Genomic DNA, 14,203 nt, shown 5'->3' with positions numbered 1-14,203 from the left:
TTTGCTCAGCCTCTTGGCAGATATATATATATATTTTTCCAGGATGGAGAGAGGGAAGAAAATTCTGTAATGAAATGACAATGAAAAGAAGATAATAATAATCGTGATTATTTATTGACTGAGCTAGGACTTTTAGTCCCTTCGAGTGATTTTCCATCTGTTATTTTATTTGACACACACAGCTACCCCAAGGGGGGCAGGTGTTATTGCCCCCAATTTACTTATGAAGAAATTGAAACACAAAGAGGATAACGGAATTGACTGAAAATTAAACTAACCCACATTTGAAGGAAAGAGCTCGTTTAGACCCTGAAATGCTAGAGTCTTTGAGCACACACATAAAACTTGAGGTGAATCCCTTCAGCAAACGAAATTCTCCAGGCTTGATCAGCAAGAATTCCCAATATGAGTCAGACCACATTTTACTGAACGTTATGCTCCCTGTTTTATTCCTAAGAGTCTCCAGGGGCATCTCAGATGTATTCACCAATGGCCTTCTTCTGCTCCCCTTTAAATATCTGAAGCCATGAGCTTCAATCTTGCCACACAGCTGGGGCCGTTGGGGGGTCAATCCCTTTCTGGGGCTTTCTAGAAGCCCAGGGCATCATCACTACTTTGTACCCTTTATACGGCACTATGCTGGAGCCAGGACATGATTCATGCAGAATGGGAGAGCTTTTCTCCCCAGTGGCCCTTCTGTCTTCCAGGATCCCCAAGTGCCTTACGCTAATGGCTTTTCCTTAGCTCCTGAGCTGGGTACTAACCCATACTCTGGTTTATCAGTTTATCAGTCTGATTCAGGTTCACTGAAGGCACACTACTCCACTTGCCCTTCTACTTCCCTTCTTAAATATTAAAAAGCTTGTAAAGAAGTGACCAGCTGCCAGAGCAACAGAGAAGCTTAGGCACTCCTAAAGGAGTCCTTGCTTGCCCCTGTTAGGTGTTTGCTGGTGATTCTCCAGTACTGGCTCCATCAGTGGACCTGTGCTAGGGATGGAAGCAGAGAGCGGCTCTCTCCCAGCCTCCCAGTCGGTGAGGGTGACGGGACAAATCGAATGATGTCATTCCTGCCGTCTCTTTTGCAGTCTCCTGTGCCAGACAGCTCTTGTCTCACACGGCCCAATCTCTCACCTCCTTCAGGTCTTTGTGCCAAAGTCACCTTATCAATGAGGCCTTTTTTTTTTTTTTAAGATTTTTATTTATTTATCAGAGAGGGGGGGGGAGAGAACGAGCACAGGCAGACAGAACGGCAGGCAGAGGCAGAGGGAGAAGCAGGCTCCCCGCTGAGCAAGGAGCCCGACGTGGGACTCGATCCCAGGACGCTGGGATCATGACCCGAGCCGAAGGCAGCTGCTTAACCAACTGAGCCACGCAGGCGTCCCTTTCTTACTCACTCTATTTAAAATGGCAATTTCCCCACCCCAGGCCCGACTAAGTCACTTCTCTGCTTAATTTTTCTCCATAGCATTTTCAGAAATACACACAATATAACATTTGTCATTTTAACCACTTCTAAGTATATAGTTCAGCAGTGTTAAGTATATTCACCTTGTTTTGCAACCTATCTGCCCAATTTTCATCTTGCAAAATGGGAAGAACCTATATGCATTAGGCAACAACCTCCTTTGCCCCTTCCCCCAGCCACTATTCCACTTTCTGGCTCTATGAATTTGATGATTCTTAAGTATTTCTTATGTGTGGGATCATACAATATTTGTCTTTTTGTGACTTGTTTATTTCACTTAGCCTAATGGCCTCAAGGTTCATCCATGTTGTAGCATGTGACAGAATTCCCTTCCTTTGTAAGGCTGAATGATATTCCATTGTATGTAAATACCACATTTTATGTAGCCATTCATCTGTCAGTGGACAAATGGGCTGCTTCTACCTTTTGGCTGTTGTGAATAGTGCTGCTATGATCATGTTTCCTAGCATTTTTTCACTTTGTCATATTCTAAATTAAGTACTTGTTTTTTGTTTTTGTTTTTGTTTTTTGCCTGGTCTCTTCTATTAAAATATAAGGTCTAAAACTTCTGTCTATTTTGATCCCTGCTATGATTCCATTCCTAGAAGAGTATCAGGAACAAAATAAGTACTTAGAAATATTTGCCGAGTGGATTAGAAGACAGGAGAAGGGAACAGAGCTTAACAAAAAAAAAAAAAAAAAAAAAAAAAAGGCTTTTGAAGAAATCAGAGTAACCACTTGGTATTAAAAGTTCTCTAAATATAAGAGTTACATTATCTCTCTTATCTTCAGGCCACCTACAAACCAAGCTCCCTTTCTGTCTTCAATCCATTTTCCAAAAATGACATTAAAAGCTGAGTACATAAGATGGAACTTGACTGCTGTCCTCATCATAGGCCTGTCTCCATTCTTTCCTCACAGTGGCTGATGAGGAGGGATTTTTAGCCACATTTCTCAGGACAGCAATCCGTTTTTTTTTTTTTTTTTTTTTTTTTTTTTTACTACCCCTACTCTGATGCTGCTGTGTTCCTCAAGTCAAAATCTATATGTGAAGTCAAACTTGAGGGAAAGAGGAAGGGTAGGAGGGAATAAAGACTCTTCTCCACATTTGTGCCCTGACTTTTTCTCATGTCTGTGGAGTTTAGATCTTTAATGGCCCAGATCCCAAACAGTGAGAAAGCTTCAATAATGGGTATGTTTTCTTGCAATAATTATCAATGAAACCAAAGACCAGCAAGGACTAGAAGTACCTTCCAAATCTTCAGATATCAAATTGTCCTTAGACTAATCCGGATGTAGATAGCTGTAGTCAAATTTTTTGAAAATTAGTCAATCGGGGTCCTTTTTACCCAAAGTATAGTTTGAGTACTGTGACAACAGCATCTTATGGGAACTTGTTAGAAGTCTGGACTCTCAAGCCTCTGCCTGGCCCATTAAATCAGAATCTCTATATTAACAAGATCTTCAAGAGACTCAGCTGCACTTTATTATAGTCCATTCAGGCTGCTGTGACAGAATAACATAGACCTGGCAGCTTATAAACAACAGAAATGTACTTCTCAGTTCTGGAGACTAGAAGTCCAACATTGTTGAGTTAGGATGCAACTCAGCTTTTTGTTGTGACTTCGTATGGCAGAAGGCGGCCTAGCAAGCACTCTGGACTCTTGTAGGGGCACTAATCCCACTGTGGGAGCCCATTCTCAAGACCTAATCACCTGCAAGTACCATCTCCCAGTTTGGAGGCCGCACCTCCAAATACCATCACGTTGAGATTAAAGTTTCAACATATGAATTCTGGGGGAACACAAACATCCAGTCCATAGCATACTCTAAAGTTTTTAAAGTATTGGCTTAGGATATCCACTCGTTTAAATAATGTATCTTTCCCAAGTTTTGTATTTGAAATATAATTTCAAAGACTAAGTATTGGTCTTATTCCATATAAGTAATTTCTGAATTGGACTAAAATACACGTTTTGCATTTTTTCTCTGGAAAACCAATTTATTCTAAAAGATCTACTAATTTTCAGATTATGGAAGTAACTTTTTGAAATCATAGTATCAGAACTCAGAGTTTATGCAATTTGAGATTCAGTGGTAAATTGAGTAAAAGAACTTAAACTAACAAAAGCATAAACTTCTCTGGGTGTTAGTATCCTTGTTTTCTGTTGGTTTGTTTTGTTTTGTTTCGTTTTTGTTTTTTCAGAATGCTCAGGTCCCTCTTGGGCATTGTTTATCCAGAGAAAGTGAAGAGTTTTAAGTGAATTAATGTCACCTGACATGTCTATTTCCTTTTTCCCCAACTAAATTCTAAGAGTACTTATACCCACATTCTCTCACTTGTATTACTCCCATCCCTGTTACCACTGCTTCTCATGGGGACAACTTAGAGTTCAGCTGCCTCTTAGTGATGCCATTTCTGGCTATTCCCACTTTCCCCCTTCTATCTGAATGATTAGATGAGCTTGGGACGTACACACAAATGTTACCAGCAAAACTTTCTCTCTGTGAGGCTCGGGTGCTAAAGTTAATCAGCCGAGTCACCATTGTTAGCTTTGTGATTTCACTTGTCATTGTTGGAGTAATTTCTGTGCTGTGATATGTCCATAGGATCTAACTGAAGTATAAGTAGCTTGGGTTTAATAGAAGAAATATTTCACAGTAGGGTACTTGCTCTGATGATAAATATGACTGCCTCTATCTTTAAGAAAAAAAAAATTCCACCTGGAAACATATTCTTAATTCTTTAGGAAATATGGTAGGGCAGGGGCCCCATGGAATCAGAACTTGGAGTTTCATGATCCCAGTGGTTTAACGTCCTCATTTGACATAAGGGGAAATTAAGGGTTAGAAGACTTAATTGATCCACCCACGGTGACATGGCTTGTGGGTGTCAGCTGGGAGGAAAACTTGATGGTGCTGCCTTACCGCATTAAATGAAACAATGAGAATGTGCTGGCTGCCAGCTCTGTAACTGGATGCACTTTATTTAAAAAGACAAGCAGGTATGCAGCGAGGGCCTCCCACTTAACCGGCTAGTTGTCACCTCCTGCTGTGGGAATCATCCACACACTACAAACATGAGGACATTTAAAACAAGCAAGTGGCATTGGCGTATTCTCTCTCTGGTAGTATAACAATAAGCTGAAATTGGCCTTGATATATCCCAGGATGTATCCATGACCTTTCCCCGGAAGTGCTTCTAGAGCACTTTGCTTTCTTGGGAACCACTCTTTCCTTTTTCTGTTGCCTTGAAATCAAGGCATAGAAAAACCAGCAGAATGCCTCAATTTGGGCCAAATGACCTGTGTAATAGCAATAGTTACAATTGACTCCAGAGGACACACACTCTTTGCCTCTTTCATTTCTATGTTATGTGGCAAATAGAAAGAAGAATGAATATTTGGGGTAAGGAGTGAAAAAATCAGCAGTTGCTTCTCTGGATAGACAGCATCATCGATGGATGAGCCCTCAACCCAGGGCAGATTAAAGCACTTTTGACATGTAATAGAACCAAGATCAGATACCATGATTCAAAGAGCCTGATTAAAGGATGTGCCATTGGGAATTCTTAGCATTAATCGCAGGTGGGTATGAGGGCCTTGCCATGTTGCGAGTATTTCTCATGCATACAGACTCACTAACCTTCCCTGGCAAAATGATGGAAGGGATTGAATCATAAAATAGTTATAGTAAGCTGCCACTTCAGGACAGGTGTTCACTGTTGGAGAAGCTGGGCTTAAAGGCATAAGAGAGTATGGCTGGTAGTTTTGTGTGGTTTTGATTTAAATGACATGGTTCATGCATTAGCACTGATTTTAATTCCGGTTGTAGTTGAAAGAAGAAGTAATATTTTGATTCCAAATATGATCGGGTAAATGGCTGATCAAGTTCCAAGTTGGGAATTGCAGGTGGAAAAGACTGTGGCTGGAGATGTTTTCTGATGTACACAGGTAAGGAGTGAGGATGTCAGAAAACATCTCCAGCCACACACATCATGTTCTGCTGTCTCAGCTGAACCTGGGTCTGGTGGTGGCAGGATGGAAGGCCTCAGGGGTCACAAGTGTGGTGTGGTTGGCACCAGGGTTGGCAATCAGCAGATGCCCCTCCACACTGGAGTAGGCCAGCACTTTCAGAGGAGGAACTGGAAGCACAGAAAAGGCACTGAATGCTTCTCAAGTTTCTCAAAAATGAATAAAGCAGGGATCCCACCTTGTTCTACAAGAAGATTGGCCCAAGAGTCCTTTGTTAAAGGTAGTTGTGGGTCATTTAATTATGAGGAGGATAGAATTTTATCTCATTTCCCATTAATCAGATATTCCCTTTCCCTGCTTGGATTGTAGTCACTCTTCCACTCCACAGGTTTGTTGACTACCCCCATGTAATCTATGGTTTTAAGCACAGACCTCTGAAAAAAATTGGCCCCATATGGTTTTCATTCAATTATATGAAAACATTTTAAAATATTTGTATTTTTAAAAGTATGAAAAGCCATCAAAATCCTTGAGGAAAACACAGGCAGCAACCTCTTCAACCTCAGCGGCAGCAACTTCTTCCTAGGAACATCGGTAAGGGAAGCAAGGGCAAAAATGAACTATTGGGATTTCATCAAGATCAAAAGCTTTTGCACAGCAAAGGAAACAGTTAACAAAACCAAAAGACAACTGACAGAATGGGAGAAGATATTTGCAAACGACATATCAGACATAACAGATAAAGGGCTACTGTCCAAAATCTATAAAGAACTTAGCAAACTCAACACCCAAAGAACAAGTAATCCAATCAAGAAATGGGCAGAGGACATGAACAGACATTTCTGCAAAGAAGACATCCAGATGGCCAACAGACACATAAAAAAGTGCTCCATCTCACTCAGCATCAGGGAAATACAAATCAAAACCACAATTAGATACCACCTCACACCAGTCAGAATGGCTAAAATTAACAAGTCAGGAAATGGCCGATGCTGGCGAGGATGCAGAGAAAGGGGAACCCTCCTACACTGTTGGTGGGAATGCAAGCTGGTGCAACCACTCAGGAAAACAGCATGGAGGTTCCTCAAAAAGTTGAAAATAGAACTACCCTACAACCCAGCAATTGCACTACTGGGTATTTACCTTAAAGATACAAATGTAGTGATCCGAAGGGGCACGTGCACCTGAATGTTTATAGCAGCAATGTCTATAATAGCCAAACTATGGAAAGAACCTAAATGTGTATATATATATATATATATATATATATATATATATATATATGATAAAGAATATGTGGTGTGTGTGTGTGTGTGTGTGTGTGTGTGTATATATATGATAAAGAAGATGTGGTATATATATATATATATATATATATATACACACCATATATATATATGGTATATATATACCATATACCATATATACCATATATATATACACCACATCTTCTTTATCTTCTTTATCCATTCATCTGTTGATGGACATCTAGGTTCTTTGCAATGGAATACTATGCACTCATCTAAAGAAATGAAATCTTGCCATTTGTGATGACATGGATGGAACTAGAGGGCATTATGCTTAGTGAAATAAGTCAAGCAGAGAAAGACAACTATCATATGATCTCCCTGATATGAGGAAGTGGAGAAGCAACATGGAGGATTTGGGGGGTAGGAAAAGAATAAATGAAGTAAGATGGGATCAGGAGGGAGACAAGCCATAAGAGACTCTTAATCTCGCAGAACAAAATGAGGGTTTCTGGGGGGAGGGGGGTCAGGCGAGGGTGGTGGGGTTATGGACATTGGGGGAGTATGCTATGGTGAGTGTATATATATATATATATTTGGGGATATAAAGGTATATCCCCTTAGGTATATATATATATAGATGTGTGTGTGTGTATCTATATATATATCTATATATATATATAACCCCTTAGACATGAAAAACAGTTATTTGCTAAAGATGTATGAGGCAGAACTTCAAGAGATTTCAGTTTGCCTTACAACTTTATTACACAGAATTTTAAAAGCATCTTCAAGTACCTCTCCCGCCATTCAATGTCATTACATCCTTTGGTTAGAGGAGACATAGAGCTTTCCCCCTGAAATTTGCCATTTGCCCCATAGAGCATTAGCTCCCCCACCCAAATACAACATAAAGTGTTTCTCTGTTCATAGATCTTTCACCCAAGCAAGAGCCAGGACTGTACTCTTTTTAGTTCCAGGTGTTTTATTTATTTATTTTTTTCAAACTCTTTTAGCCAGCCCCAGAAGGTGCTATTGGTCACCAGCCACAAGCCAGGAAACTGTGACTCTTCAGTAAGCTGATTTTTTTCCTCCTCTTAGGTGAAATCTTGAGTCTCGGGTATTTTAACTAAATAGTACTTGGTTAAAATCTTCAAGTGGAAAGTAGAGATTTCCTATTTCACACCAATGATCACCAGCTTTGTTCTCTATATTTGCTGAAATACCACTTCTTAATGACTCTAGATGATTCAGGGCCTCTAATTTTAAGTAGGTCTGCAGTGATCTGTACTATAACACATTTCAAATGATGGCAGGCCAGAGGACTGTAATTTTGTGAAAGAAGTCATGGCGCATTTAAATTAGGATAGAGTTGTTAGCTTTAGCAAACAAAACACCGGACACCTAATTAAATTTGTATTTTTGGTAAAGAACTCAAAATTTTTTAGTATTAGTATATATCATGTATATATGTCATATATCTTAGGATATAGTTAGACTAAAATACCATTTGTTATTTGTCTGAAATTCAAATTTAACTGGACAGTCTGTATTTTATCTGGCAACCCTACTTTAGGACAAAGGAGTGAGGTTATTTTATGTGGCCACTAGAATTAGAGTATGGTCTAGTACTAAGACTTCAGTGCTAGGAGATCATGTCAAGAGAACAATTAAGTCAGGTTACCTTACTAAAGAGGGAAAATCTAATCCATTGCTCCATATCAGGGTCTAAGATATCAGGCTCTGCAACAAATAGAATGTGAAGTTATAAAACCACATCTAAATCAGGTGACCAAACTTGACAGCTTTCTGTGTGGTGATGTTCTCTATTACCCATCTGTGTCTTTCTTCCTTTATTCCCCCTAAACTGCCCATAAAGATGGATGTGATTTGCCATCTAGTGATGCTATAGGAAGTTGAACATTAATGAAGAAAAGATGGCTATCTTTCCTGGTTCAGGACTCTCTGGGTGCTTAATGCTAACCAGCTTCTCTCCTGGTTAGTATTAAGATGGTCTTGCAGGCTCTCTTACATAACTGATGCTTAATGTACATAACTGGCTTGTTAACTTCATTAAGGAAACAGACATGGACCTGCAAATCAGCCACCATGGGGTCCTGACTCCTTGTTTCCTATCGCCATGGTGCTTCTGGGGGAAGATGGGCACTACTGCAGAGGGAGGAACACTGGGTAGAACTCAGGAGACCAGGGCACATGAGCACTTGGCATCCCAGTCTATTTCTCAGTTTGCTTGCCCTCCAATTAGAGTAATAATAATCCTTATTCTTTCTATATAAAGGGGAGGTGTAATCACCAGAATGGCTGATTAATGTGCACATTTTCTGAAATGAACAGAATGCCGGATAAACACAGGAGAATTCTTTCTTCCAGATCATGCCTGTTGTCCCAGCCCAATTGTTAATAGCACCCCTTTTGCCTTCAAACATGGAAGATGCATTATGATGTCACTTGAGTTACAGTAAACATGTTTGTAAATACCAACCCAGGATATACTTGACAACAGAAACAGAACATTAAAAAATTAGGACTTGATAATTTCGATTTTTCAGAAGTTATGCAATGACAAAGTGACCAGTGTTCAGCACTCAGGCTTCCAATCCTAAGGCTAGGACTCTGTTGTTCTTCCCTGTCCCACTTTAACCTAAAAAGCTGATAATGAGGGTCTAGGTGGAGAATGAAGTGAAAAGATCCTTTTCTTTCCTTCTCATAATCTCAAGAGATAGGATTTCTCAACTGTAGCTCTAGTTACGTATTGGGTAGGGTAGTTCTTCACTGCTCTCCCGTGTACTGATGTGTCCATCAGTAGGTGCCAGTACACCCCTGCCACCTCCAGTTGTGTCAACTAAAACTATCTCCAGATGTTCTTAAAACTCCATGGAGGTGAAATCATACCCATTTGAAAGTCACTATTCTTGAAGAAAGGGATTAAGATTTCTAGGAGAAAAGTTTTGTTTTGTCTGGTTTGTAGTGGTAATAATTGGACTTGGCGAAGTTGTCAATTGCATAGTTATAGCTCCAAACCGTAGACTCGATAATGGCAATGACAATTGCCACTAATATTTTTAAAGCCCCTTATAGTTACCAAGAACATTCTGTGCTTTAGACCAAGGTTGCCTGGGAGATAGGAGATCTGCTGTTGCCACACAAGTCACACCTCACATGTGCCACGCAATACTCTCAGGATTTGGAGAGTAGAATGGATGTTCACAAGGGGGGCAGCTAACTATTGTCTAATAGTTGGTCAGGTGCCTGACAGTGAAGTCTTATATCACAATGCTGAAGGGGTCTCAGCTGGGTCTTTATGAAGGCAAGAAATGGTTAATGGGTACTGAGTGAGCACACATCTTGTAAAGAGAACGCTACATAGTTTGAGATCCATCTTTACATATAAAGCTGCTTAATGGAATAGTTCATACACTATCTGGAGCCTTCTCTGTGCCCCACACCTTCTGGACAAGGATGTCTGCTTTTTGCCTCTAAGCAATATTGATATTAACTCTTGAGTCTGAATATTTGCTCATTCTTTTGCAGAAAGTACAGGCGCTAAGTGTGGGGTCTTTATCAAGCAAAATCTAGCATACTTTGCAAATGCTGTGCTGGGTGCCACACCAGGGTCTTTCTGGGTATGCTGTGCCCTCATTTTCCTTGTAAGGTCAGTGACTTCTATTTTAAAATATGTTTGTTGAGGAAAGAAATAACTTGACTTCTCTTTTGGAGGGCAATCTGATTGCCTGCTCTAGAGAAGCGTGGCCATTTTGATTCTGCCTATGTAAATGTTAAAGCATACCTCTGAGACTGGGAGCAGAGTGGGGAGGTACCATGGTATCCCTTTATGCTGAATAAGATGGGGTAGGACAAATATTGAGGTTCGGTATAGTTCTTCTATTCTTGCTGGTCCACTTCAATTCTAGATTAAAGTGGAAGGAAAAAAAGCAAGGAGAAGCAAGTTCTCTGAAGGCATGGTTATTGACAGGGAATTATGAATGATCAACATGGACAGTCACCAATAGCAGTAAGAATAAGATTGAATCATAGTGTTTTGGAGGGGAATTAGTTTAGGATAAAACAAGGACTTTGGGTTGTCAATGAGTGGTAGATTCTATAGCACTTCATGGAGTTTTCAAACTTCGAGAAGTGCACTGTGGCATTAGAGAATTTGATAATGGAAAACCCATCATCTTGCTTAGTCGAGCTGGATACTTGGTTGTCAGTTCTGAAGAATCTTCCAGATAGGAAATTCTAACAGCTTTATTTATCTATTTATAGCTGTAGTTAGCATCCTCAAATACTAAAATAATCGGTACTCAATAATAAAAGCAATGAATGCATGTGGGAAAGAGAGGTTTCGCCGGAGTGACAGATGCAGTCATGTTCCAGGGAGCAGGTAAGGGGGATCTGGACATTTACTCCATGATCCTGCACAGCCCCAAATGCAGTGCTGCTGTTGAGGGGACACTGGAATGTCAAACAAGTGCCGTGAGGCCCTCCAGCCAAACTCTTCCAACTGAATGAATGAGCTAATTCTACCATATCAGCCAGTAGATGTCTCTCTCTGTTATATCCCTTCTGATCATTACCTTGGCCATCAGACAGTTCTGCTACATTACTCGACTGTACTGCCGAGAGAGAATTGACAATATTAAAACGACTCCATTGCTTTTATGAACTGGCTCTAGGAGACTAGAGTCCATTTCCATTACTGAGATGTGTTGTGTGCCTAACCAAATGCTTTTGGAAGCAGATAATTAGGCATTGCAGGCTGAGATTGTTTAAAGAAGATATACAATGAGGTTTCAGACTTCAAATATGGTGCTGTGAAATGTCTTATTGCATGAAAATTATGCTCACTTTCTCAAGTGCCCCTGGGGTTATTTTAGTTGGGGCTTTGGAAGAAGGCAAGACTTCCTTTCTGGAGCATACGCTGCAGTAGAGGCAATGGGCCACATTTTAAATTCAAGAAATCCTTGAGAAGCAATCAGTGAGCAGTTGTAAACAATTACACACACACACACACACACACACACACACACACACCCTGCCTTTGGAGGGGAGCCGGCGGGAGGGGAATCACACTTTCATCCTATCCAAGAAATCAGGGTGTTTCTTTTGAAACTTTAACTTCTTGTTCTTAAAATGCCAGTGCCAACATACGTTGTTTGTATGTGCTGATATGAAGCATATTTGAAATCTGAAAGCATTTAAGAGTTAAATAATACAAGACCGATATCTGGGATAAATTACTGAAAATGCTAGCGTAAAGGGAACACATTTACTACACCTTTTAAGGCCCCAAAGAGAGCCCTAAAGAGAAAAGATTCTTTTCAGATGAAATATATAGATGGCCTGGTGATGATAAAGGAGAAATAGATAAGGAGACCTTTTCCAGACCTTCCCAGGTGGTCAGACGTAAAGGTAGGATGATTATTGACTCAGATGACTCTATACCTGAGTGAGGTCATGGGCAGTGTCCATTGAGACCCCATCAAACTTCCAGAAGGTTCTAACTCTCAGATGACCGTATTATGAAGTGACCATCTATAAGATATAAATGTATTGCAATAGGAAGGCTGTTTCTGACAGTTTTCAGGAGCTGTCTTTTTAGCTCTAGATGAGCCAACCTTCAGCTAGAACTTTGATATTCTGAGTGTGGGCCGTGGACCACCAGCAACATCTAGCATTTGTTAGAAATGCAGACTCTCGAGCTTTACCCCATGCCTACAGACTCAGCATCTACATTTTAACAAGCTCCGCAGGTGATTTGTTTGTGCCTTAAAATTTGCAATTGTTGGGCTTTACCACAAATATGTCAAGGACAGAAGTCATGTCATTTAGCCATTCTTTTATCTGAGTCTTTATTGAATGCTCTGTGCTAGGTATGGGGCAAAGCCCTGGGCAGACAGTGCTGAATAAAGAAAGACTACATTCTTGCCTTCATCATATTTTATTTTTATATTTATTTAACAAATAGACATATTATGCTTCTTACAGAACATTGCTATTTGAAGTACTTCATGCACATTGACTCATTTAATCATCTAATCACTCTGTGAGGCAGGTACTATTGTTTTTCACATTTTAGAGATAAGGGAATCTAGGTACAACAGGTTAAGTAAGCTTTTTTTTTTTTTTTTTTCTTAATTAAATTGATTTATTTATTTTCAGAAAAACAGTATTCATTATTTTTTCACCACACCCAGTGCTCCATGCAATCTGTGCCCTCTGTAATACCCATCACCTCCCACCCCCCCCACCACTTCAAACCCCTCATATTGTTTTTCAGAGTCCATAGTTTCTCATGATTCATCTCTCCTTCCAATTTACCCCAACCCCCTTCTTTCAAGGCCATACAGGTTGTAAGTGGTAGAGCCAGAATTTGAACCCAGGGACTGTGGCTTCAGAGTCCAGACTCTTAACTGTTAAGTTATGCTACCAGTAAAAACACCAGCTATTTACAACCTATAATTTTGCTTTTAGGGAAATAGATAGAATGTTGTGATAACTAAAACCGAGGAGTAACCTTAGGTGGGCTGGCCAGAGAAGGCGTTTTTGAGAGGATATTTAAATCGAAACCTAGAGGAGGGGAAGGACACGTTCGCGGAAAGGCAGAGCAAATTCTAAGCAGAAGGAATAGCAAATACAAAGTCCCAGAAGTTGAAAGAATGGGGTCCATTCTGAGAACTGCTTGAGACTCTCATGCCTGGAACATGGTGGTGGGGGGGGTAAGGGGCTAGAGGCAAGGCTGGGGAGGTTGGAAGGGCAGATTCCACAGGGAGATAAAAGCAGGGTAGCTGATACAGAGCCTCTGAGGACAGGGGCAGAGGTGGGATTCTGGGTGTCCAGGGAAGCCAGTAAGGGTGTGTCAGCAGGAGAGTAAGGTGACCTGAATGCTGATTCAAGTGCTGAGAGGACACTAGGAAGCAGCACAAGTCAGTGTGAGACAACCCGTTGAGAGACGGCAATGGCAGAGGGCATGGAGAGGTGGGTACAGATGGAAAGTGTTTCTTTCTGTATTAGGAAGAGAAGAAAGACTATATAGATCACAAGAAAGTTTTGACAATAGAGAAGACACTCACTTAAATCTGCGTAACAACTATACCTTTGTTGATACGCTTTTCCTGATAACCTCCTCTGTAATTGGCCATCGCATCCCATCTTTCTTTTGTCTTTAGCTGAAGATGGTATTTAAGGTGGTGGCTTGGGTCATCTCAGGCGTTTAGTTATTTTTCCTGGGTATCTTCCACGTATACATGAGGTATACCTGTTAATAAATTTGTCTCTTCATCTTTTATCACCGGGGGTCTCAGCCAAGAACTCAGAAGGGTTCAGGGAAAATTATTTTTCCTCCACTATCTGATTTGGAGACAGAATCAGCAGAAATGATTCCTTGGGCATGTATGTATGCATGTACTGTTAAAAGATAAACTAAGGCTTACTAACAATTTTAGGAATTTAATTGAGCAAAAATCTGTTTGAATTGGGTAGTACCAAACTGGAAA

The sequence above is a fragment of the Mustela lutreola genome, chromosome 9 (assembly GCF_030435805.1).
Source record: "Mustela lutreola isolate mMusLut2 chromosome 9, mMusLut2.pri, whole genome shotgun sequence".
NCBI lineage: Eukaryota > Metazoa > Chordata > Mammalia > Carnivora > Mustelidae > Mustela > Mustela lutreola.
This window is presented reverse-complemented; position numbering follows the sequence as displayed.